The 22,897-nt window shown below is 38.9% G+C and overlaps 1 protein-coding gene and 1 pseudogene across 1 annotated transcript in view; one reads left to right on the top strand and one right to left on the bottom strand.

The window, feature by feature from the left end:
- Positions 1 to 22,897, bottom strand: part of Mnat1 (MNAT1 component of CDK activating kinase) — a 209,046-nt gene that overhangs the window by 28,189 nt on the left and 157,960 nt on the right. The gene's annotated exons all lie outside the window — the stretch shown is intronic.
- The window catches only part of LOC105943969, a 39,325-nt pseudogene continuing 25,924 nt past the window's right edge, over positions 9,497 to 22,897 (top strand).

Below are 22,897 nucleotides of genomic sequence, written 5' to 3'. Positions count from 1 at the left end.
TGTTATCTTTCTAAGCAAGTTATTCTTAAAGTATATTAAAGCTTAAATATTAAAAAACTTACTTTAATATGTAATAATAATCAATACTTTAAAAATACCTGTGTCATCAATGTAAACACCAGTACAATAGTGGCACACAGCCTTGGTAGGTAACCAATAGTTTTCTGATTGGTTAAAAGATCTTCTCAGTGTAAAGAAACCTATATCTGGAATTGAGAACCAGATCAGAATCCTATGGAGACAAAGATTATGTTCTTTAGTGTCAAGCTCTCACTAGTCTTTGGCTAAAAGAGGGATTACATACATCATATTCTCCCTAAAGTTACAATGCTTATCCCATTTAAACAATGCTGACTTTGCTCTCCATTGGAGAATCTGATCTTCTTTTGCAGAAAGTAGTGAGACCCAAGGAGATAAACCACCCCTCGCACTTCAGCCAACCACAGTTGAATCCACAGAGGAAAGGGAAGACAAGCAAGAGTGCTGCTTCCATGCTGTTCCTGATAATCAATGCCAGGGTGAGGACCTGAGGAGACTCAACAACACCTACCAAAGTAGAGATCCAGAAGCTCCTAAGAGCTCATCACTGAAGGAGGCTTAAAATTCACCCACCATGGCTCAGGGAATTTTGTGGAAGAGGGGGACAGAATGATTGTAAGAGCCATAGGTTAAGATATGATGCCTAGAGACATTGTCTCCCCCACAAAATAACTGACTACTGCTCTCAAAATGCATAAACTGCAACCCCCATTGAGGAATACCTGAAGCCCTACTGAGGAGCATCCCCAATGGAATGGGGACAGGGACAAGGGAAAAGAGGGTACCAACACATGATGTGTCCATATGAAACCTCTTAATAATAATAATAATAAACATTAAAAAACAAACAAAAAACTATCAGAAATAGAAGTGGTTCACAAATTAAATGATACTGTACTTCTCTACATAAGATTGAGCCTGACAATAAAACACATTTGAAGGGGGAAGGATATATGAGATACCATACCTCCCAGTAGCTAATAGCAGCTAATGGTTGTTAGGAGAGGGTAGTCAGATTCATCAGCAGTGTAGCAAATGGTTACCCATTCTGTGCAGAATAACCTTCCACCTGTGCAAGCAACCCTACTTTAACTCCACTGGTGGTGGGTATGCAAGCAAGATATGGACAAATGGGTTTTATGGGAGGAGAAGGGGTAAGACAGGGTAATTGGGGGAATAAGATCAAAATACATTATATACATGTATGAAAATGTCAAGAATAATAAAAACAACTTTTAAAAACCTGTCAGACACAGGAGCTTCTCAAAAAAATGACCTAGATTTCTCATACAATATAATTAGTAATATAAAATTAATTCATCTGATTTCAAAAATTCTTATTCCTAACCAAAAAAAAAAATCTATGTTAAAGATAATCCTTTTAGTTGTATTGTTGTTTTGTTTTGTTTTTCAAAGTCTCAGTCTAGTGCAGGCTGACTTGGCATTCACTCTGTAGTCCCTGGCTGGCCTCAGACTCATAGCATTCCTCTTATCTCTACCTCCTGAGTACTAGGATTAAAGGCATGCAGGACTATGCCCAGCAAGGAAATCCTTTTGGAATCAATAAATCACTTTCACATAGTGGGCCTAGAGAAACTAAAAGCCTGACAAGCAACAAGGGAGCCAGGCTGACCACATGCCATTTTCTAACAAACAAAAACATCTTTTTTTTTTTTTTTATTCTGAGGTAAGGTCTCACTCCAGCTCAGGCTGGCCTGGAATTCACTATGTAGTCTCAGGGTGGCCTCGAACTCTCGGCAATCCTCCTACCTCTGCCTCCCGAGTGCTGGGATTAAAGAAATGTGCCACCATGTCCAGCTACAAACAAAAACATCTTAAACTAGATGTAGTGGTGTATACAACCACTCAAGAGCTAAGAGGAGGGAGGCAAGGTCACCAGGAGTTCTAGGCCAGCCTGAACTGTGTAAGATTGTCTAAAAAAAAAAAAAAAAAAAAACCTAACCAACAAACCAAAACATATTTTCTCCTTCGAAAGTTAATACATGCTGCTTTACTCAAATTCCTAGGTCCAAACCAACAGATATAGTAGATCAAGAGTTAATCATAGAAATGTCAATAATACCTGAAATCAGCATTTTGATGCGTTGCAGTCCTGGTAGAAACAAGTAAGAGCTGCATGTATAACCTGTTCGGATAACACTTTAGAGTTCTATAATAATGGGCTACATTTAGTCCATGACTACACCAGGCTTAATTTATAATTAACCCTAGAAAATATACTGAAAAGACACAGCTCCACAGGTTGAACCTGGCTTTAACACATATTGTCTCCCTATAATTCGCCACCTGATATATATTTGAAAATTTAAGAAGCCATTTTCAGAATACATATTGATTTTAAAATTGGCAGATGATTTAGCAATCAGCAACATGGAGGATGAAATATAATACATTTATTTGTTTTGAATAATCTTTTAATCTTTGATGGGCACATTTAGGAATAAAAGGGTAAAGGTAGAGCTGGAGAGATGGCTTAGCAGTAAAGGAGCATGCCTGTACAGCCTAAGGACCCAGGTTCATTTCTCCAGGTCCTGAGTAAGCCAGATGCACATGGTGGCAAATGCATCTGGAGTTCGTTTGCAGTGACTAGAGGCACTGGTACAACCATTCTCACTCTCTTTTTCTGTCTCTCTCCCTCTCTCTCTGTCTCTAATAAATAAATAAAAATAAATCTTAAGTAAATAAGAAGGTAAAGGTAAATGAAAAACAATCTTTCCCCCACTCAATGCCTGACACATAACTGATCCCAATGAGATGTTAGGAAGGGCAAAAGTGGCTGAAACACTGGCAAGAAGACTTCCAATTCCACTGCATGGAAATCAAAGCCTGGATCAGAAGCTTCAAGTGAATGCTCTGCTTTGGTTCCTATACTCTAAGGAATGCAACGAACTTTGTTGTAGTTACCTTCTTGTTTTTCTAATTTTTTCTTCATTCCCAATGCTAGTGCAAAACACCCTGCCAAAAGCACCTCATGAGAAGAGTGGTTTCATTTGGCTTACAAGGTTTGAGGGAAAGCTCCATGATGACAGGAAAAAGATGGTAGAGCAGAGGGTAAATATCATCTCCTGGCCAACATCAGGTGGAAACAGCAGCAGGGGAGTGAAGCAAACTCTAGCAAAGGGGAGCTGACTACAACACTCCTAACCCCACCCCCAACAACACACCTCCTCCAGCAGGCTGCACCTCCCAAACTGCCGTCAGCTGAACAGCAAGCATTCAAAACACAGGAGTATATGGGGAACCTCTGATTCAAACCACCACAACTTGCTTTGTTTATCTCCCAAGATTGTCATAAGAATCAATGAAATGAAATTTTGAAATTGTGAAGTGCTTGAAATTTCATGATAGTTTTAGTATTGTTGAAGCACATTAACTCAAATAATTTGCAATTACAGTTTCCATAAATTTAGAAATTTGATATACAAATGTGTATACATTAAAACCAAAAGATGAATAATTTATTCAACATGTATCATAAAAACAACTGTTGATTTACAAGCACACACAATTCTAATTAAATTAACATATATTTATGAAAAGTCAAATGATGAAATAACAGAAAGAGACTACCAGAAGGTTAAAAAAGGTAAATAAAATGAATTATGACCTTACTAACCACTAAATGATACACATCAAGGTAGGCTTGATTTTGCAGTTATAATGAATAGTCCCCAACTTTCTGTGGCCTACCAAACAGGGGTTTATGTTTGGTTCACACTGCATGTTAATGCAGATTAGAATGAGATCATTCTTGTTCTCATTGTTCAGGAACACACGTGATGGAAACTCTACCTCAACTGCTTCCGGGAAGACTATGTACAGAACCTGACATAGTCATCATTTTTTCTCTGAAAAGCTTATATTTCAGTGGTTAAGCAAGTCACATGGCCACCTTCAAAAGGGATAGAGAAAAGAAATCTTATATGCCTAGACAAAATATTTAGAAGTTGTTCTATGGTTACCATGGATACCCAATTCATTTAAGGATAAGGGATTTTATTTTGCTGTTTCTATTTTATTTTATTATTTTTTCAAGGTAGGGTTTCACTCTAGTCCAGGCTGACCTAGAACTCACTAAATAATTTCAGGCTAGCCTCAAAAATTGGTGATCTTCCTACCTCTGCCTCCTGAGTGCTGGGATTAAAGGCATATATCACCATGCCCAGCATCAAAGATAGTTTTGATATATCTACTGGTTTAGCTCTTGCTCTGTATGATGAAAAATATGTATTAATAGATGTTTCTAGATTACAATCCAAATTTAAAATATATGCTACTTACTTGAATTCAGTGTTTAAAATTTTTCAGTATTTTTAATATTTCCATAAAACAATTTTTATTAGTATCTATATGTTTAGGACATAAAATATGTCACTATTTTTTTTAAAAAGTTATCTTGGATTTGTTCTACAGATAAGAGCTGAACAGTACATTTCGAGAAGGCATCTCTCAGTTTCAAAGTTTTGTTCTGAGGCTTCATGAAAAACACTTTTATTCTAAAGAGTAAATTCACAACACAGAATAGAGAAAGGGTAATTTAAGTGGATTTCCCTGTCTATGAAAAAAAAGTGATGAACTGGTTGCTTAAAAAAGGTAGAAACCCAAGCTAGGGTATGACTCTGTGGTATAGTGCTTGACTAGCATATTTGAGACACTGGATTCAACCCTCAGCACTTAAAGAAACAAAGAAATCTCAAAGTGAAATTCCTATTCTTGCATCCATGCTCACAGCTGCTCTATTCACAATAACTAGGAAATGGAATTGACCTAGATGTCCATCAACTTGGGGCAGTGGGTAAAAACAATGTGGTGTATATACACAATGAAATTTTATTTGGTTGTACAGACAAATGAAATTACAAAATTTACAGGAAACTAGATGGAACTGAAAATGATCATACTAAGTAAGGCCCAGAACAACAAAAATTATATGCTTGGTATGTTCTCTCTCATGTGGATACTTGTTCTGAATGTTTGTGTGTATAGAAATCAGTCGAAAGGATATAGGTTACAAAGAGAGATAAGAGGATAAGAAGGACAGAAGAGGTGTGGAGAAAGGGTAAGGACAAAAGGTTACATGTGTCATGAAAGTAGAAGAGAGTGGAGTGAGGGGAACGTAGAGGGATGGAAGAGGAGAGAAGGGAGCAAAAAGAATTTATGAGAAAAATTGCCATTAGGAAACTCAATTATCTATATGACTCTCTGCTAAAGACAATAAGTAAAATTCTTTTTTTAAAAAAAAAAAGAGTAGAAATCATGAGGATCAAGCATGATCCTTGGGCTTCCTGATTTTTTGTTCAAATCAGAGGTTTCCTACTTCATAGTCTGCATTAGTCAGTTTTGTATTACTACAACAAAACCCTGAGACAATTAACTTTAAAGAGAAATAGGGTGTGATTGCTCAAACATTCAGAAGGCTGAGGCAAGAAGGCTGCCATGAACTGGAAACAATACACAGTTGTGGAAGTTCACAGGCTTGGCACCTACACTGCTTCAGTTCTGTGGAGGCCCTCAGGATGAATGTGGGTGGCAACAGCAGAAGTACATGTCAAAGGGAACAGTCACATCTTAAGCCAGAAAGCAAAGAGAGCTAGGTACAGCTTAACTGCAGGTTGAGAAAATTACCATGGAATAACAAGAGAACTGTGTTCTGAGGGTAACTCCAGTGATCCTACCACCTCCCATTAGATTCAACCTCCCAAAGATTCCATCATCTCCCAAAATGCCACAGGGGTGGGGAACAAGTCTTTAGTCACAATGGATCTCTGAAGGACACCATATTTAATCAGTGGCCAGAGTTGGAGGGGGGGGGGGACAAGTCATTAGTCATAGTGGACCCTTGAAGGATACCAGATTCAATGAGTGGCATGTACCCTGGCATAACACAGCTAGTAAATAGTGACTGTGGATAAAACTCATTATCCAATCACATGTTTCAGTTCCATGAAACTGACAAATCAAGTGAAAACTAAGCTAGAATCCTCTCCGATAGCTAGTTGGCATAGTATTAGAAAGTGCTAAGCAGACTGCTGGGGGAGAAAAGTCATCAATGGTTTTAGCACTCACCAACAGTCTTACCTTGAGAGTTACACAGCAGACAAGCCAGGCAAGCTAGGCCCACTGATGCAAAAGAGGCATAACTATTATGGGATATCCAACTACTCTCTGATTAAATGGGAGACCCTCTTTGTACAGGTCATGCCTGCTACTAAAAACCTAGTCAAAACCTGTAGCTGGGATAGTCATAGGCCTTAGGAGGGAAGCTGCTGGTGTTATTTGGCCAAATGGATATGTTATGTCCATCAAGTTGCCCTCTAAACATTTATTCCCATAGAATGCAAGCCGCCAGCCCAGGTGCATCTCCTCAGTACACACACACACACACACACACACACACACACACACACACACACACAGCCCGATGTTCAAAATGTGCCTGCTCTGCTCTCGGAGCCTCTCCTCAGCACTTGTGGCGGAGACTGCTTCCCCTTCCTTCTGCTGCCCTGCTCTGTTCCTCTAGCCTTTCTTCAACACTTGTCATCTTCTCTTTTTAACCTATTCAGTTCTGACATTTCTTCTTGATCACCAACTACATCTGTTCAGTTTAAAAAGAGAGTAAAAGTGCAAAAAAAAACCCCTGAATATAGTTGTAAGCAACACAAAAAAATAGTTTGTAGTGTTTTGTTTAATTAGTTTTCTTTGCTTCCTTTCCTCCATTCTATAACATACATAAAGAGTAATGATAATGTGAAAGAAATAAAATAAATTTATAACTTGCTTCTAGATTCTTTTTTAAAATAATGAACTAAACCTCACATCACAAACTACACGCATGTCCTATGAACATGTATTTCAAGTAAAGCAAGTTTACAGCATGTCTACTTTGATTCCCCTAAGTCCTTACCTGTCCATGCTCTAGAACAAGGAGGTCATTCTTCATGTTTCATGTGTGTGAAAATCCTACCTAAGTTCATCTCAAATCACTTTCAAAAAGAATATATTCTTTTAGAGTTCTGTGATTTTATACCTTCTAGGGTCCGAGGAAGTGGCAGATTACACAGGAATGATACTATCATTTGTAGCCTGAGAACCTTCTCCATGGAGAGTTCTGCAATTTTAGAAAGTGGTTTTGCCCCTTTCAGTCTTATAATTTGTTATATTTTATAATTTAACTATTAAAATAGGCTTTGTGGAGCTGGAGAGATGGCTTAGTGGTTAAGGGGTTTGCCACAAAGCCAAAGGATCTCGGTTTGATTCTCCATGACCCAGGTAAGCCAGATGCACAAGGGGGCACATACATCAGGAGTTCATTTGCAATGGCTGGAGGTCCTGGTGTACCCTTTTTTTTTCTCTCTCTCTCTCCCTTTTTATCAAATAAATAAGTAAATAAAATTTATTTAAAAAATAGGCTTTGTACTAGGTGGTTTTCCCTAACTGTAAACAAATCTAAGTGTTCAGAACAACCTAAGGTAGGTTAAGCATATTAAATACATTTTTACAACCGAACCCTATTATCAATAAGCATCTATAAAATCAATAAGCATCTAAATTTTTTGTACTATTTGGAAGGAGGCTCCTTGATAAATTCTGGAAGAATATGAAACACTCTGACCCTCCTCAAAAAATGAGCCTACATAAGACAGAAGTGTGCATTTCTTCAAGTTTCAGAACAAGGGAAAGGAGACACACAGAGAAGAGGTGAGATAAGCAAAGTGACATAGGTTAAAAGTGCCAGAAAGTTGGATGGCCTTTGCTTACAACTCTTTTAAAAATATTTTTATTTTATTTATTTGCAGAGAAGGAGAATGGGCATGCCTGGGCCTTGAGCTACTGCAAACAAACTCCAGATGCATGTGCTACTTCATGAATCTGGTTTTATGTGTGTACTGGGAAACTGAACCTGAGTCATTAGGCTTTGAAGGCAAGTGCCTTTAACCACTGAGCCATCTCTCCAGCCCCTTACAACTCTTTTATGTGAGTAGATTTTCTGAAGAATATATGTAAGGGACAAGCTTCCATACCCTAGGTAACACAGGGTAGGCTAGAAGCTCTTACAGAATACAACTGCACTTGGCTGCAGAGATGGCTCAGCAGTCAAGACCACCGCCTGCAGAACGAGAGCAGGGAGGTAAACTAGGGAAAGCAACAGAGCTAGACGCAGGGCTTCAGAATGCCAGTAGCTATGGAACTGTTGAAATCCTCATTTTAGATGTAATTATGCTTTATTCTTAAATAACACAGTTGATTTGACCAGATTAGGCATCAAGAGACATGTCTTTTGGGCAGGTCTGTGAGGACATTTCCAGGGAGGATTAACTGAAGGAGGAAAACCCCTAGACAGTGGTCCTTTTTGTCTGCCTGTCTTAGCGCCTCCATCCTGCATCTATATACTCTGCTGCTGCTATCCTCAGCTAACATCAGAACCCTGCTTCATTGGCCTTCTAACATGGACTAAAGAGCAACAACTTTCCAGGAACTCTCCAAGCTTCAGTGCCATATTGGAACTACTGAGGCACCCAGACTCCTCAGTTTATAGATGGCTATTGTTGGACTGCCCAGCCTATATTCTGTAAGCCAATCTGATAAGTCCCCTTTATAATACTCCTTTATAAAACTCCTTTAAAAAAGATCTATCAGTTCTACTCCTCTAGAGAACCCTGACTACTAACACAAACATCTTATTCCTCCCTTTAACAACTATAATTGTTATTAAATAAGTAGGAGAATTAGCCATGTCACATCTTTTTAAATACATTTATGTATTTATGTATGTATGTATGTATGTATGTATGTATGTATGTATGTATGTATGTATGTATTTATGAGAAAGAAAGAAGCAGATAGAAAGAAAATAGGCACACCAGGGCCTCCAGCCATTTCAAACAAACTCCAGATGCATGTATCATCTTGACCTGGCTTATATGGGTTCTGGGGAATTGAACTGAGGTCCTTTGGCTTTGCAGAAATGTGCCTTAACTGCTAAGCTATTTCGCCAGCCCTCAGGTCATGTCTTTTAAAATTCACTTTGTTCCTTAAATTCTTAACTATTTTCCCATGGCCACATTAAATGTTCATTTAAAGAAAGGAAGGAAGAGAGGGAAGGAGGAAGAAAACATAGTAGGGGCTAGAGACATGGCTCAGCGGTTTCTTTCTTGCAGAGCCTAACAGCCCAGGTTCAATTCCCTAGTACCCATGTAAAGCCAGATGCATAATGTGGTACATGTATTTGGAGTTCATTTGCAGTGGATAGAGGCCCAAATGCAACTATATTCACTTTGTCTCTCCCCCACCCCTGCTTACAAATAAATAAATAAAATATTTTATTGCTTCTTTCCTCAGCTGCCACCAAGGTACTTGGTTCTTCCGATGAAGCTAAGGCCATGTTTGGGGTGAGGCCCTCACTTCATCGGGCGACTACCACCGCGCCCCACAGTCCGCACCATGGCCTCCGTCTCCGAGCTCGCCTGCATCTCCTAGGCCCTCATCCTGCACAATGATGAAGTGACCGTCACAGAGGACAAGACCGATGCCCTCATTAAAGCAGCGGTGTGAATGTTGAACCTTTTTGGCCTGGGCTGTTTGCCAAGGCCCTGGCCCATGTCAACCTCAGGAGCCACATCTGCAATGCAGGGGCTGGAGGTCAGCTTGGGTGGCTGGTCCTGCACCTGCAGGAGGCCCTGCCCCTGCCGCCGCCCCAGCGGAGGAGAAGGAAGTGGGAGCCAAGAAAGAAGAGCCTGAGGAGTCCGGTGACACGTGGGCTTTGCTCTTTTTGACCAAACCTCTTGTAACACACTCAATAAAAAGAAGTCTGAAGCCGGGCGTGGTGGCGCACGCCTTTAATCCCAGCACTCGGGAGGCAGAGGTAGGAGGATCGCCGTGAGTTCGAGGCCACCCTGAGACTACATAGTGAATTCCAGGTCAGCCTGAGCCAGAGTGAGACCCTGCCTCGAAAAAACCAAAAAAAAAAAAAAAAAAGAAGAAGAAGAAGTCTGTTGTTGGCCATAAAAACTGTTTGTTTTTTTTCAAAAACATAAGAGTATCCTCAAAGATAAATTAAATGTTTGTTTTAATATTTCGAAAATAAACCTACACTTAATGCCAAAGTAATAGGGAATCATGAAAATATAACCACTTATTAAGTTTATACACTTAATTGATCAAACTAGGAAGGGGAAGAGGGAAGGAAGGCAGGGCAGAGACAAGACACAAAGGAAGCAAGGAAAGGCAGGAAATGTCACAAGAGCTAAAGGCACTGTAACACATTTGACTCTAAGGGACTACTCTCACACTATTTCCATATCTTTCCAGTCAGTATTCTGGGCTTACATATATTATCCTATTTAGTGCTCATACAACCCTGTCAGACAAATGCTACCATTACCTGCATTTTACCAAAGAAGAAACAATGAAACAAAGCGGCTAAGTGACCTGCCCAGGATCACACATCAAGCAAACATACAGCCAAGATGCAGCTTTAGGTGCTGGAGCTCTCCAAACCCATCTTTAGACTTCTGAGCAGCACTGTCTCTTGCTATTAACTAATATCAGCCATAACATTATACAGACTCAGAATTTTTTTTTAAGATTCCTGCTTTATGTATCAACTCATATCTCCTGAAGATAGACTATAACATAGCATAGGAAATGATAATGTAAAACAAGACTACTTAGAAAACAAGCATGACTTTTGATCTCTGACACATGGCTTTAAAAATGACAAATGCATAGGATTAAAAAAAAACAGTTAAATAGGATGTATGGCCACTTGCCATGTTTACCTGCCTTTGGGCATCAATGGCAATATGAGATTTATATATGTTATCTCACTCTTCAAACTAATGATCAAAACTAGCAAGGTTGAAAAAATGGCAAACTAAAATGCACCTAAACAGTAAAGAATGAAGACTAAAAAATAGCTGAAATACGTGAACATATTGGTGATATTTTCTTGAACTATAATATGAAAACCCAAAATTTTGTGAAAATGATAACTTCTTTTTGCTTCTAAATGAGAGTGCTTCACTAAGTTAAAAATAAGTGTTTAATTAAAACTATAACACAATATAAAAATATGAATTAAAGCCAGGTGTGGTGATGTACACCTTTAATCCCAGCACTCAGGAGGCACAAAGTAGGAGGACAACCATGAGTTCGAGGCCACCCTGAGACTGCATAGTGAATTCCAGGTCCACCTGGACTTAAACAAAACAGCATCTCGAAACAAGAAAGAGAGAGAGAGAGAGAGATGGGGGGGGGAGGGAGAGAGAAATCAAAAGTTGATGTTTAAGACTACTAGTAGACTTAGTTTACAAAAGAAAAATAATAGGAATTCAATAAAACTCCAGAGAAATTATTTTTGAAAAGTAATAGCACTGGAATTGCTAAGTAGGGAAAAGGGAAAGAAACACCTGCAAGCTTTTGGTAAGAAAAGCTTATTTCCCCCTCTCTGCAACTGGAACCAATACATGCCAATTTGAAAGTATCTTTCTTTTATAAAGTAGGAACACAAATGAAACAATGCCACCGAGTCTACGAAATGTAAAAGATATTCTCCCATATTTTGCACTTGATATTTTCTATTACTAAGTTATGGAAAACGAAACAATAAATGAAAAAGTATATTGATTAAAAATTAATGTGCCAGGGCTAGAAAGCTGGCTTAATGGTTAAGGCACTTGCCTCTGAAGCCTAAGAACTCATGTTTGAATCTTCAGATCCCATGTAACCAGACATACAGTGACACAAGTGTGTAATGTTGCATTTGCCCCCTTGTGGCGGCATATGCATCTGGAATTCTTTCTCAGTGACTGAAGGCCCTGGACACAACCATATTCTCTCTCTCTCTCTCTGTCTGTCTTTCCCTCTCCTCCCCCCTCCCCAAAAAAATAATACTAATGCTCTGATCACCAGAAAAATAACATTAGCCTAAAGGTAATTACTGTGTTCAAATATGCTTTTGTTCTAATATGAAGCTCTGCTCTTAAAGCACTAAACTTTTACAGGTGGAAATATATCAAATGATTGAAGCAGACTACTTCATGCATGAACATGACAGGCACTGGCTATGGCCAGCTAATTCAGATCACACACACCTTCAGATATGAAAACAGAAGCAAGAGGTAGAGGGTAAGTGAAGAGTGTTGCTCAGATACAATGAATTGTGCTGCACTGACGACATGATTACAATGACATGAAATCAATGATGTAATTAATGGCATCTTATATCACCAAAAGCATAAAAAAATACAATAATGTTCTCACCATTGTTTTTCCCACCAAATCACAATGTAACAATCAGTAGTCTACTCTGCCCAAGATTTCTAGAGTTTTTTTTCCTACACAGAAAAGTCCATGGGGTTGTACAAAGCAGAACTGAAGATATTTACTTGGAGGGTGTTGATAATTGAACATAAAACTAATGAAAAAAAGGCTGGAGATGGCTTAGCGGTTAAGCACTTGCCTGTGAAGCCTAAGGACCCGGGTTCGAGGCTCGATTTCCCAGGACCCACGTTAGCCAGATGCACAAGGGGGCGCATGCATCTGGAGTCCCTCTGCAGTGACTGGAGGCCCTGGCGCGCCCATTCTCTCTCTCTCCATCTCTCTCTCTGTCTGTCGCTCTCAAATAAATAAAATTTCAAAAAACTGATGAAAAATATTATTATAACATGAAGTTTAGAGTAGAGAAAAATTAATAAGAATTATGAAGATTTAAGAAAGAGCAAATATTTAAGTACTAACTACCCAATAGGCAAATAGCAAATTTAATTCCCAAATTGACTGAATAGCATTTAAGTTTAAGTAGCATACCAGGTGTGTAGGAGAATGAATAAGTAATTAATTTATCATTTTTTAAACTTTTTTTGTTTTTTTTTAATTTATTTGAGAGCAACAGACAAACAAAGAGGCGGGGGGGGGGGAGAATGGGCACGCCAGGGCCTCCAGCCACTGCAGACGAACTCCAGATGCATGCGCCCCCTTGTGCATCTGGCTAACATGGGTCCTGGGGAAATGAGTCTCGAACCAGGGTCCTTAGGCTTCACAGGCAAGCGCTTAACCGCTAAGCCATCTCTCTAGCCCTAATTTATCATTTTATAAAAGTCATTGTGGTGTTTAACAACTCTTTTATCACTACAACCAAGCATTGTTCTTCTCACAGTGTTTCAACTCCATACCTCTCATACTTTTGAAGCACATATAATGACACTTAAGGGCAGTGTTAAGAAGCATGCCAAATGAAAACATTTCAATGACACCAGGGCTGCAATGGCTTTGGGAGGGCACAACCTTCCCCAGCTGCCTATTTTGGTCCAGCCCAGCAGCTGTGGCAAGTGATAGGGAGAAGCAGAAGGAAGCAGCAGCTGCACATGCTCTCTGGCAGTAGAATAAATGCACTACTTGTCCCTATGACAAGAGAGGAAGCCTCTGCAGCTGCCTGGGTCATTCAGAGGTCTGTTGCTGTCTCTCACCAGGACATGGTCTAAGTGGCACATTCTATGGTCCATGCAAACCCAAGAGGAAGACTTATCTGTACAAAAGGCATCTGAGAGCCATGTAGACACTCAGAGCAAAACCCTTGACACTTTCCTAGACCATTCCTATTCCTCTACCTGAACTCGGAGGCCAGGCTCTATTCATCTAATCCACTAACTCTCTCAATACTATGCTTACTGCTCAGAATTCTCTTACTTGGAGACTGTTTTCTAATTTTGTTTTCACAAATATATTCTCTATATTGCTACCTTCAAAAATATCCTTCTAAGACTGAGTAAAGGAAAGGAGGAGGGAGGGCTAATCAAAATCTAAGAGTATGCAAATAAATCATATGGAATCCTCTGGTTTCAGACAATGGAACACTCAGGAACCATAGATCATTGTTAGAAAATTTTCAGGGCCAGGGAAGGGATACCCTCCAGTGAGTTGTTGGCCAGGGAGGTCCCTGATGCCCCCAAAACATTATAGGCCATTGCCGAGGCCCTTGGTTTCCCACCAGGAATAGATGGTAAGACCCTACTGCTGAAGACTTCACATACTTGGGCTGCAAGGCCACTGAGATATCCTGCTGGAACTGAGCTGATAACCTCCTCATGTAGACCAGCTGACAGAAAGCTGGAAGAAGCCATTCTACATGTAGTTCAATGGGACAAGGAGATACCACCAGTGAAGATACTCAACAATGGACACTGCAAGCCTTATATTTGGCCAGCCAGCCCAAATGAGCCAATGGGTGCAATAGTGGCACGTCTGTCATGGCGGAAACCAACTGCCCTCCAATTGGACTGGAGGTCTACGCCATGGAGGGAAACACATCCCTGATACTGAAAACTTAAAACAGGGATAGTCATGAGCCCTAAGGGTGTAAAATATGCTGATGTCTGGAAAAATGTATATAGTATGCTTATCAAACTGCCCAGTAAGCACTTCTCTTAATATTTATACCCTTATATTAATGCTACTCTCACTTTGGGTAGAGAATCTTCTCTTTTCAGATGGCAGTGGCTTTGGGATGACTCAGAAGGTATCATAGGGCTGGAAAGAAGTGACTGGACTACTGAGTAACAGCTCAATCACACCTTCCAAGGCTCAGGGTCTAATGCGGAAGAGGTGGCAGAAAGAATGTAAGAGCCAAAGGAAGGGTAGGACTCCTTACAACATGCTCCCTCCAGACATAAAATAGCCTGGATATCCATGACCTCACAGTGCCTGACACTACCTACACAAGAGGAGGAAAAGACCATGACATCAAAATAAAAGAGAGACTGATTGAGATGGGGAGGGGATATGATAGAGAATGGTATTTCAAAGGGGTGGGGGGAGGGTATTACCATGAGATACTTTTTTTAAAAAATTTTTTTTTGGTTCATTTTTTATTTATTTATTTGAGAGCGACAGACATAGAGAGAAAGACAGATAGAGGGAGAGAGAGAGAATGGGTGCGCCAGGGCTTCCAGCCTCTGCAAACGAACTCCAGATGTGTGCGCCCCCTTGTGCATCTGGCTAACGTGGGACCTGGGGAACCGAGCCTCGAACTGGGGTCCTTAGGCTTCACAGGCAAGCGCTTAACCGCTAAGCCATCTCTCCAGCCCATGGGATACTTTTTATAATCATGGAAAATGTTAATAAAAATTGATAAGAAAAAAAATATCCTTCTGAAACATAAATCTAAATATCTAACCCACTTAAGCTTCATTAGCTCCCTACTGTTAAAGTGTGCATTTGAGTCCAGTTACAGAGACAACAGTGATTTTTGGTGTTTTTTTTTTTTCCAACTTTCATTTGGGTCACACAAAAATAAAAACAGAGAAAGATATAATCCAAAATATCTAATACAGAATAAATTCCTTATGAGCTGATCCAAGCTAGTTTAGAGCCTCCTCTCTTACGAACCTGTGTTCTGATCAGATTGACTACTTATGTTTTCCCCAAAGGTACCATGTTCTTTCAAATCTGATTTTCTTTTCATCTCTGAAATTTTACATAGCCCTTCTTTTCTGGCAGAATGGTCTGTAATACCTGTTGGCATTCTTATTTATTCATACCATTTGATGCCTTCCTCAACTCTCCTGTACTGTGATATTCTCATTGACCTGAGAGCCTCTTCTCTAGACCATTAGCTCTTGAGAGAAGACTCATGACTGACTGGCCTTCATAATTCAGCACACAACATGACTACACTGAATATGCTCCAGAAGGAAGAAGAATCCTGTCTCTGTCTGCTATACATGTTAAATTCTCTTCAGCTTAAGTTTCATTTCAAATCATCTGTGCCTTCAAGATACTGGAAAGTGAGGCAAGATGGAGTTGGGTGACATGAAATGAGGTACAGAAAGAAAATGGGTAAGCGGTGTCCTCATAATGAGAAAGGCTTATAATTTGTCTGAAATGGGTTCAAAGGTAAAGAAGAAAGATGAATCTTGGGCTGAAGAGATGACTTAGCATTTAAGGTGCTTGCAGGCAAAACCAAAGGACCCAGGTTCAGTACCCCAGGACCCACACAAGCCAGATGCACAAGGTAAGGCATGCATCAAGAGTTCATTTGCAGTGGCTAGAGGCCCTGGTGCACCCATTTTTCTCTCTCTCTCTCTCGCTCTCGCTCTCTCCTTTCCCCCCTTTCTCTCTCAAATCAATATTTTTTTTTTTTTAAATTTTTATTTATTTATTTGAGAGTGACAGACACAGAGAGAAAGACAGATAGAGGGAGAGAGAGAGAATGGGCGCACCAGGGCTTCCAGCCTCTGCAAACGAACTCCAGACGCGTGCGCCCCCTTGTGCATCTGGCTAACGTGGGACCTGGGGAACCGAGCCTCGAACCGGGGTCCTTAGGCTTCACAGGCAAGCGCTTAACCGCTAAGCCATCTCTCCAGCCCTCAAATCAATATTTTTTTAAAAGATGAATCTTTAGTAATAAGGATCCTCAAAGAGGAAGTCATCTTAACCAAATTATGTGGAACTGACTGAACTTACCATTCATAACACAGCCAAACTAAACACTGCTTCAATGACCTCTACTTTCTGACCTGGAAAAGCAATTAAGGGAACCAGCTTTGCCTCACCAAAGCATGCCATGCTTTTCTGACCTCTGAATGCAAACATTTTGAGTTTAAAGAGTGAAGCAGGATTTAGACCATTTGGTATTAGAAGGTTAGGTGTGTGTTTATTTTAGGTTGACCAGGGTGGTTTTAGTCAAAATGTTTCATTGCTTGAGAATCAGAGAACCTAGTTATTGCCAGACTTAATTATAATTTGACAAATGAAGAAATGAACCATGTTATAATTTTCACCTTTAAAATTAGAAATGTCAGGTGTGGTGATGTAAGCCTATAGTTCCAGATACTTGGGAGGCTGAGGTAGAGGTCACAACCAGCCTAGACAACATAATCAGACCTCATCTCAAAAAGGCAAACAAACAAAAAATTGGAATTAAAAGTAATTCCTCAGACTTAATATACACTTGAATACTATTAGTACTTCAGATAAGCTTAAAGCTAAAAATAAAAGAATAAAGTTCTCAGTTGAGATAAAAGTTCAGGACTCAATATCATAAAGCTGAGATATTATGCACAAGGAATTATTAAGTTTGAGGGTAAAACAGATGGATTTAAAGGGACTGCAGTGGGAAATGATAATTCTTTTCAATAAATGGTACTGCAACAATTGGGTATATATGTGGGGAAAAGCTGAACTTCGACCTTCATTTCACACCATACACAAAAATTACATCAATACAGGCCTCTCGACATACCTAAATGTAAGAGTCAAAACTATAAAAATTTATCAGGAAAGCATATGCATTAGATAACACTAAAAGAATAATACATAAAAAATAGTAAACTGAAGCCAGGCGTGGTGGCGCATGCCTTTAATCCCAGCACTCTGGAGGCAGAGGTAGGAGGATCGCCATGAGTTCAAGGCCACCCTGGGACTCCATAGTGAATTCCAGGTCAGCCAGAACTAGTGTAATACCCTACCTCGAAAAACCAAAAAAAAAAGTAAACTGGATTTCAACAAAACTAAACAAGTTTATGCATCAAAAGATATCATTAAAAACATATTCTAGCTTTAAAAATGTTGTAAATTACATACCTTATAAGAAAACTGACATTCAAGACACATTTTAAAAACTCTTATGAAATAAATGACCCAATTTAAAATGGGGATAAGACTTAAACAAACATTTCTCCAAGGGAAAAATATGAGTGGTACTAAGGACATAAAAAGATGCTCAATAGAATTAGTCATGAAATGCATATTAAATTCACAACAAAACAGTCACATGTGTCTACAAAGATGGTCAAAATTAAAGTTACAAGTAATTTGTAATGTTGTCCAGGTATGTGAAAATGAGAACCCCTATACTATGGAGGTGTAAAATGACACAGGCACTTTGGAAGACAGTTTGGTAGTTTCTTATAAACAGTTAAACATAAATTTGCTGCTAGTCAGGAATTCATTCCTAAGAATACATCCAAGAAAAGTGAATACAGGAATGGAGGAATGGCTTAGCAGTTAAGGCACTTGCCTGAAAAGCCAAAGGACCCAGGTTCGACTCCCTAAGACCCACATAAACCAGATGTACAAGGTGGCACATGCATCTGGAATTTGTTTGCAGTAACTGGAGACCTGGCACATATCATTCCACTATTGACTATTTGCATGTTGTGGTAGTTTGATTCAGGTGTCCCCCATAAACTTAGGTGTTGTGGAATTCTAAGTTCCCAGCTGATGGAGATTTGGGAATTAAGGCCTCCTGGAAGTGGTGCATTGCTGGGAGCGGGCTTATGGGTATTATGGCCAGTTTCCCCTTGCCAGTGTCTGGCACCATCTCCTGTTGCTATTGTCCACCTGATGTTGTCCAGGAGGTGATGTCCACCTTCTGTTAATGCCATCGTTTTCCCCTGCCATCATGGAGTTTCCCCTGGAGTATGTAGGCCAAAATAAACCTTTTTTTCCCCCACAAGCTGCTCTTGGTCAGGTGATTTCTGCCAGCAATGCAAACCTGACTGCAATATATGTGAACTAATTTGTATTACATTATTGCTATGTGGTTTAAAAATGGGCAATGCAGCAGAATAGACTTAATTTGTCCCTTCTGTTGTGATTTTGTTTGAATGTGAAATGTCCCTCATAGGCTTGTATATTTGAACACTTGGTCCCCAGCTGTTGGTACTGTTTGACAAAGTGGTGGAACCTTTACAAGGTGGTAGAACCTTTAGAAGGTGGAGCTTACTGGAGGAAGTGGGTCACTGGGAGGCAAGCCTTGAAGTTTTATAGCCAGGTCCCACTTCCTGTTTGCTCTCTGCTTGCTGTTACTACAGTGTGACCAGTTCTGCTCATGCTGCCTTGCCTCTCCACCACCACCTTTGCTCAGGAGAAAATGTATGCCCTTGAAACTGTAAACCAGAATAAATCCTTCCTTAAGCTGCTTTTTATCAAATGTATTTGTTCACAGCACTGAGATAGTAACTAATACGCTTGCCTTGCTTCACCAATATTCCCAGTACCAAACACTTTCAATGACCACATTTGTATATATCTCATTCAAATCTCCTTTCTCTGTTTCAGCTCAGTATTTTATTTTGGCAGTCAAGAAAGGGAATGCTGTTTTTCGGGATCATTTTACACTACAGCTGAAAGATTTAATATGCATATAACTATACCAATCCTGGAAATAGATCCTGAAGAAATTGATGTTAACAAATTAACAAAAATACCTGTACATCAATGTTTACTGTAGAACTATTCACAACAGCCTATGGATAAAAAGACAAAGTAGAATGAAATCATGTTTTCACAACTGGATGGAATTGGAGATCATCACGTTAAGTGAAATAAGCCTGACTCTGAGAGATAGCTTCACAGTTTTCCTCATCTGTAAAATCTAGATTTTCCGGGTGTGGTGGTGTACATGAGAGGCAGAGAGGTAAGAAGATCACTGTGAGTTAAAGACCAGCCTCAAACTATAGAGTGAGTTCCAGATCATCCTATGCTAGTGAGACCCTCTCTCGGGAAAAAAATAAATAAATAAAATAAAAATCTAGATTTTACCATGTGTGTGTAAGACATGAAAGCAGAGGGAGAAACTATTTTGGGAGAGGAAAGAGACCAGTAGAGTGAAGAGACTGGACAAGAAAGGGCAATAATAGATGAGTATGTTCAAAGTATATTACATATATTATAAAATATAATGAAATTAGGACTACAGAGATTCCTCGGTGGTTAAGGATTCTTTAAAGCCTTCATCTATAAGCACAACATGCCTACGGCAGTGGAAGGTGAACTCAGGAGAAATGCCACAGCTTGTCTTGCCTTCCCAATAGCACACAAGACATCTTATCTCAAACAAAGTGAGAGGTAAGGATCAATACGCTAAAGCTGTCCTCTGACCTCTACACATGTACCACGTGCACACAGGTACACATAAACACACACAACATAACATATCTATAATATAAAACATTCACATATATAATAATGAAACTCTTTTTCTTTTCATTTTCAAGGCAGGGCCTCACTCTAGCACAGGCTGACCTAGAACTCACTCTGTAGTACTAGGCTAGCCATGAACTCACAGCGATCCTCTTATCTATCTTCCAAGTGCTGGGATTAAAGGGGTGTGCCACCACACTCAGTGAAATTCATTATTTAGTACAATGAATATATGCAAATGAATAAAAGTAGATGGATAGATATGATAAATTTCTCAAATTCTAAAACAATTGCTCAATTTAGCTTTTCTTACTATAGCTACAAATAGAAATGTTATCTTACCTTAATCTATACCATCATTTTGCTATATTCCAGCAAGAACACGCACTGAACCTAAATAGTTCTTTAATACTGGCAACATGATCAGCACTACAGATTTGGGGCCAGACTTTGACCTCCATGTGTATGTGGCATGCCAATAAAATAAATGGCACATATAAAAAAAACAAATAAAAAAATAAAAATAGAGTATCATTATCCCCTATAAGTTTCCTTATGATTGAAAAGACAGGAAAAAGCTATTTCTAACTTAGAAAAACCTCTTACTAACAAGTTTCCATTACTCTAAATGAAGAATCTCTTGAGCCAGTGAGAGATAAAGCACTGAGTTCCTCCGACAAGGTTTTGGCTTCACATTTTAAATTTCTTACTGTGAAAATGACAGTTATAAAATTCATTATGGTATAAGTGACAGATAGAAAAAAGAAATCAGACCTCAGCTAGCACTTATTAAGTATACTCTTCCCTCCAAGAAGCTTTACCAGTTAAATAACTAGAAGATAATAACACACAAATTTAGTAAGTGTCTGTTTATAGAAGTAACAAACAGAAAATGGCTTAAATATCTAATAGAAAACTGGACAAATAAATTCCAACATGGAATATTTTAAGTGGTGCCAAGGATAAACATATAATCAAGAAAGGGTGTGTTAAAAAAGACAACAGCCATATAACATGGGCATTTTCCATTAAAAAAGGCTACATACATGAAAATAGGAAAACTTCATGCCAGGTGTGATAGCCCATGCTTGGGATATTGTGCCTTACCTTGTTTCAAAGAAAAAAAAGTGAGAGGGCTGGAGAAATGGCTCAGCAGTTAAGGCACTTGCCTGCGGAGCCTAATGACCCAGGATCCATTCCTACGTAACCACATAAAGCCAGGTGCACAAGGTGGTACATGCCTCTGGAGTTCATTTGTAGGAGCTAGAGGCCCTGACATGCATTCAGATTCTCTCTCTCTCCCTCTCTCTCTCTCACCTTGCAAATAAATAATTTTTTTTAAAATAATGAAAGAGGAATATTGAGATTATAGCCCTAGTAGCCATATCAGCATTATTTATTATTGGAAGATGGACATTCTAGGATCACACTCAAGCCTGACTAATCATAATCTCTGGGATCAATCTGTCTCAGTAAATCTGTAAGTGATTTGGACCCACTCAAAGGTTTGACACCTACACTTAGATTTCTTTTGTTTTGTTTTCCCAGATAGGGTCTTACTCTAGCCCAGGCTAACCTGGAATTCACTATGGAGTCTCCGGGTAGCCTCGAACTCACAATGATCCTCCTACCTCTGCCTCCCAAGTGCTGGGATTAAAGGCGTGCACCACCACGCCTGACTACACTTAGATTCTTTATTGAGATAGAATCTCTCTGAGACAATGATGACAACTGAACTTTTCTAGAAAATGTAGCTCTAGACAAATGCTCAGTTTATGCATAAATCAGGGAAGAGGATATCTGCAGTAGTACAGTACTATTTTCAGATGGAATCTACTGAGCTCTAACAGTCTTCAATATACTAAATAACACATATATATGGCATATAAATTACCAAAAATTAAATTGGGAAAAATAAAAGCCCAAGCTATAAGGCAAACTCTCAAGTTATACACAACAGTATTTCCCCAGTTTGTCCTCACTTACTTGGATCCTAAGTCTGATACATAATCCACTGGGTTTAATTATGCAACTTTCTAAACCTCTTTGATTTTATAGGTTGAACCAGTAGTCTTTGCAGTGGAGGTTCTAACCTGATTACTATTTCACTGGCTGTCAATTTGTCCTATTTTAGAAAGTATGGCACAGAACTCATGGCCTAAACCATGTAGTTTAAATAGATCATTTATAGTTTATACTAAGAATCAAAATAAAGCTTTAGAGACCTCAAGTAATAGCTTCATAAGAAAAGACCAACCCAGATATTAAAAGATTTAATTATAACATGTATAATCATTTAATTTTACTTTTCAAAATCAATTTTTTAGGTTTCTGTGTATATGTATATATGTGTGTGTGTGTGTGTATATATATATATATATATATATATATATATATATATATGTGTGTGTGTGTGTATACATATATATATATATATATACACACATACATACATTCATATGTTGGTATTCTATGCTAATGAATTTTAACCACATAAAAATATAAATTTTATCTTAAGAAAAATATTCCAATTTTTAAAACACACTGTATGCACACCTGCTATTCTTCTATCAATTTAAGCAGGAAACCATTTCTCCTCCACATCATGAGCAATAGAAAAGTACTTATTAAAACATTAATCACAGTCCATTATACTCTGACTCACTGCCAAAAGTTCCCATTACATCACTGAAAATATCTATTAACCAAACCTGCTTCTGACAAGTTACAGGACTGTAGTGTTTAGAATTTAGTAATGTAAGTCAGTTTAAAAAGAACAGTTGCACAATTGATTTTGCAGTGGCAGAAAAAATAATTAATTTTTCCAACATTTATTACTACAAGGTGGATTTAACTGCTGTTTCTAATGTGAAATTATCCAAAAATTATTTCAAACTTCACCTACTGTTATTAG

Source organism: Jaculus jaculus, chromosome 7 (genome assembly GCF_020740685.1).
Source record: "Jaculus jaculus isolate mJacJac1 chromosome 7, mJacJac1.mat.Y.cur, whole genome shotgun sequence".
In the NCBI taxonomy this organism is placed as follows: domain Eukaryota; kingdom Metazoa; phylum Chordata; class Mammalia; order Rodentia; family Dipodidae; genus Jaculus; species Jaculus jaculus.
This window is presented reverse-complemented; position numbering and strand designations above follow the sequence as displayed.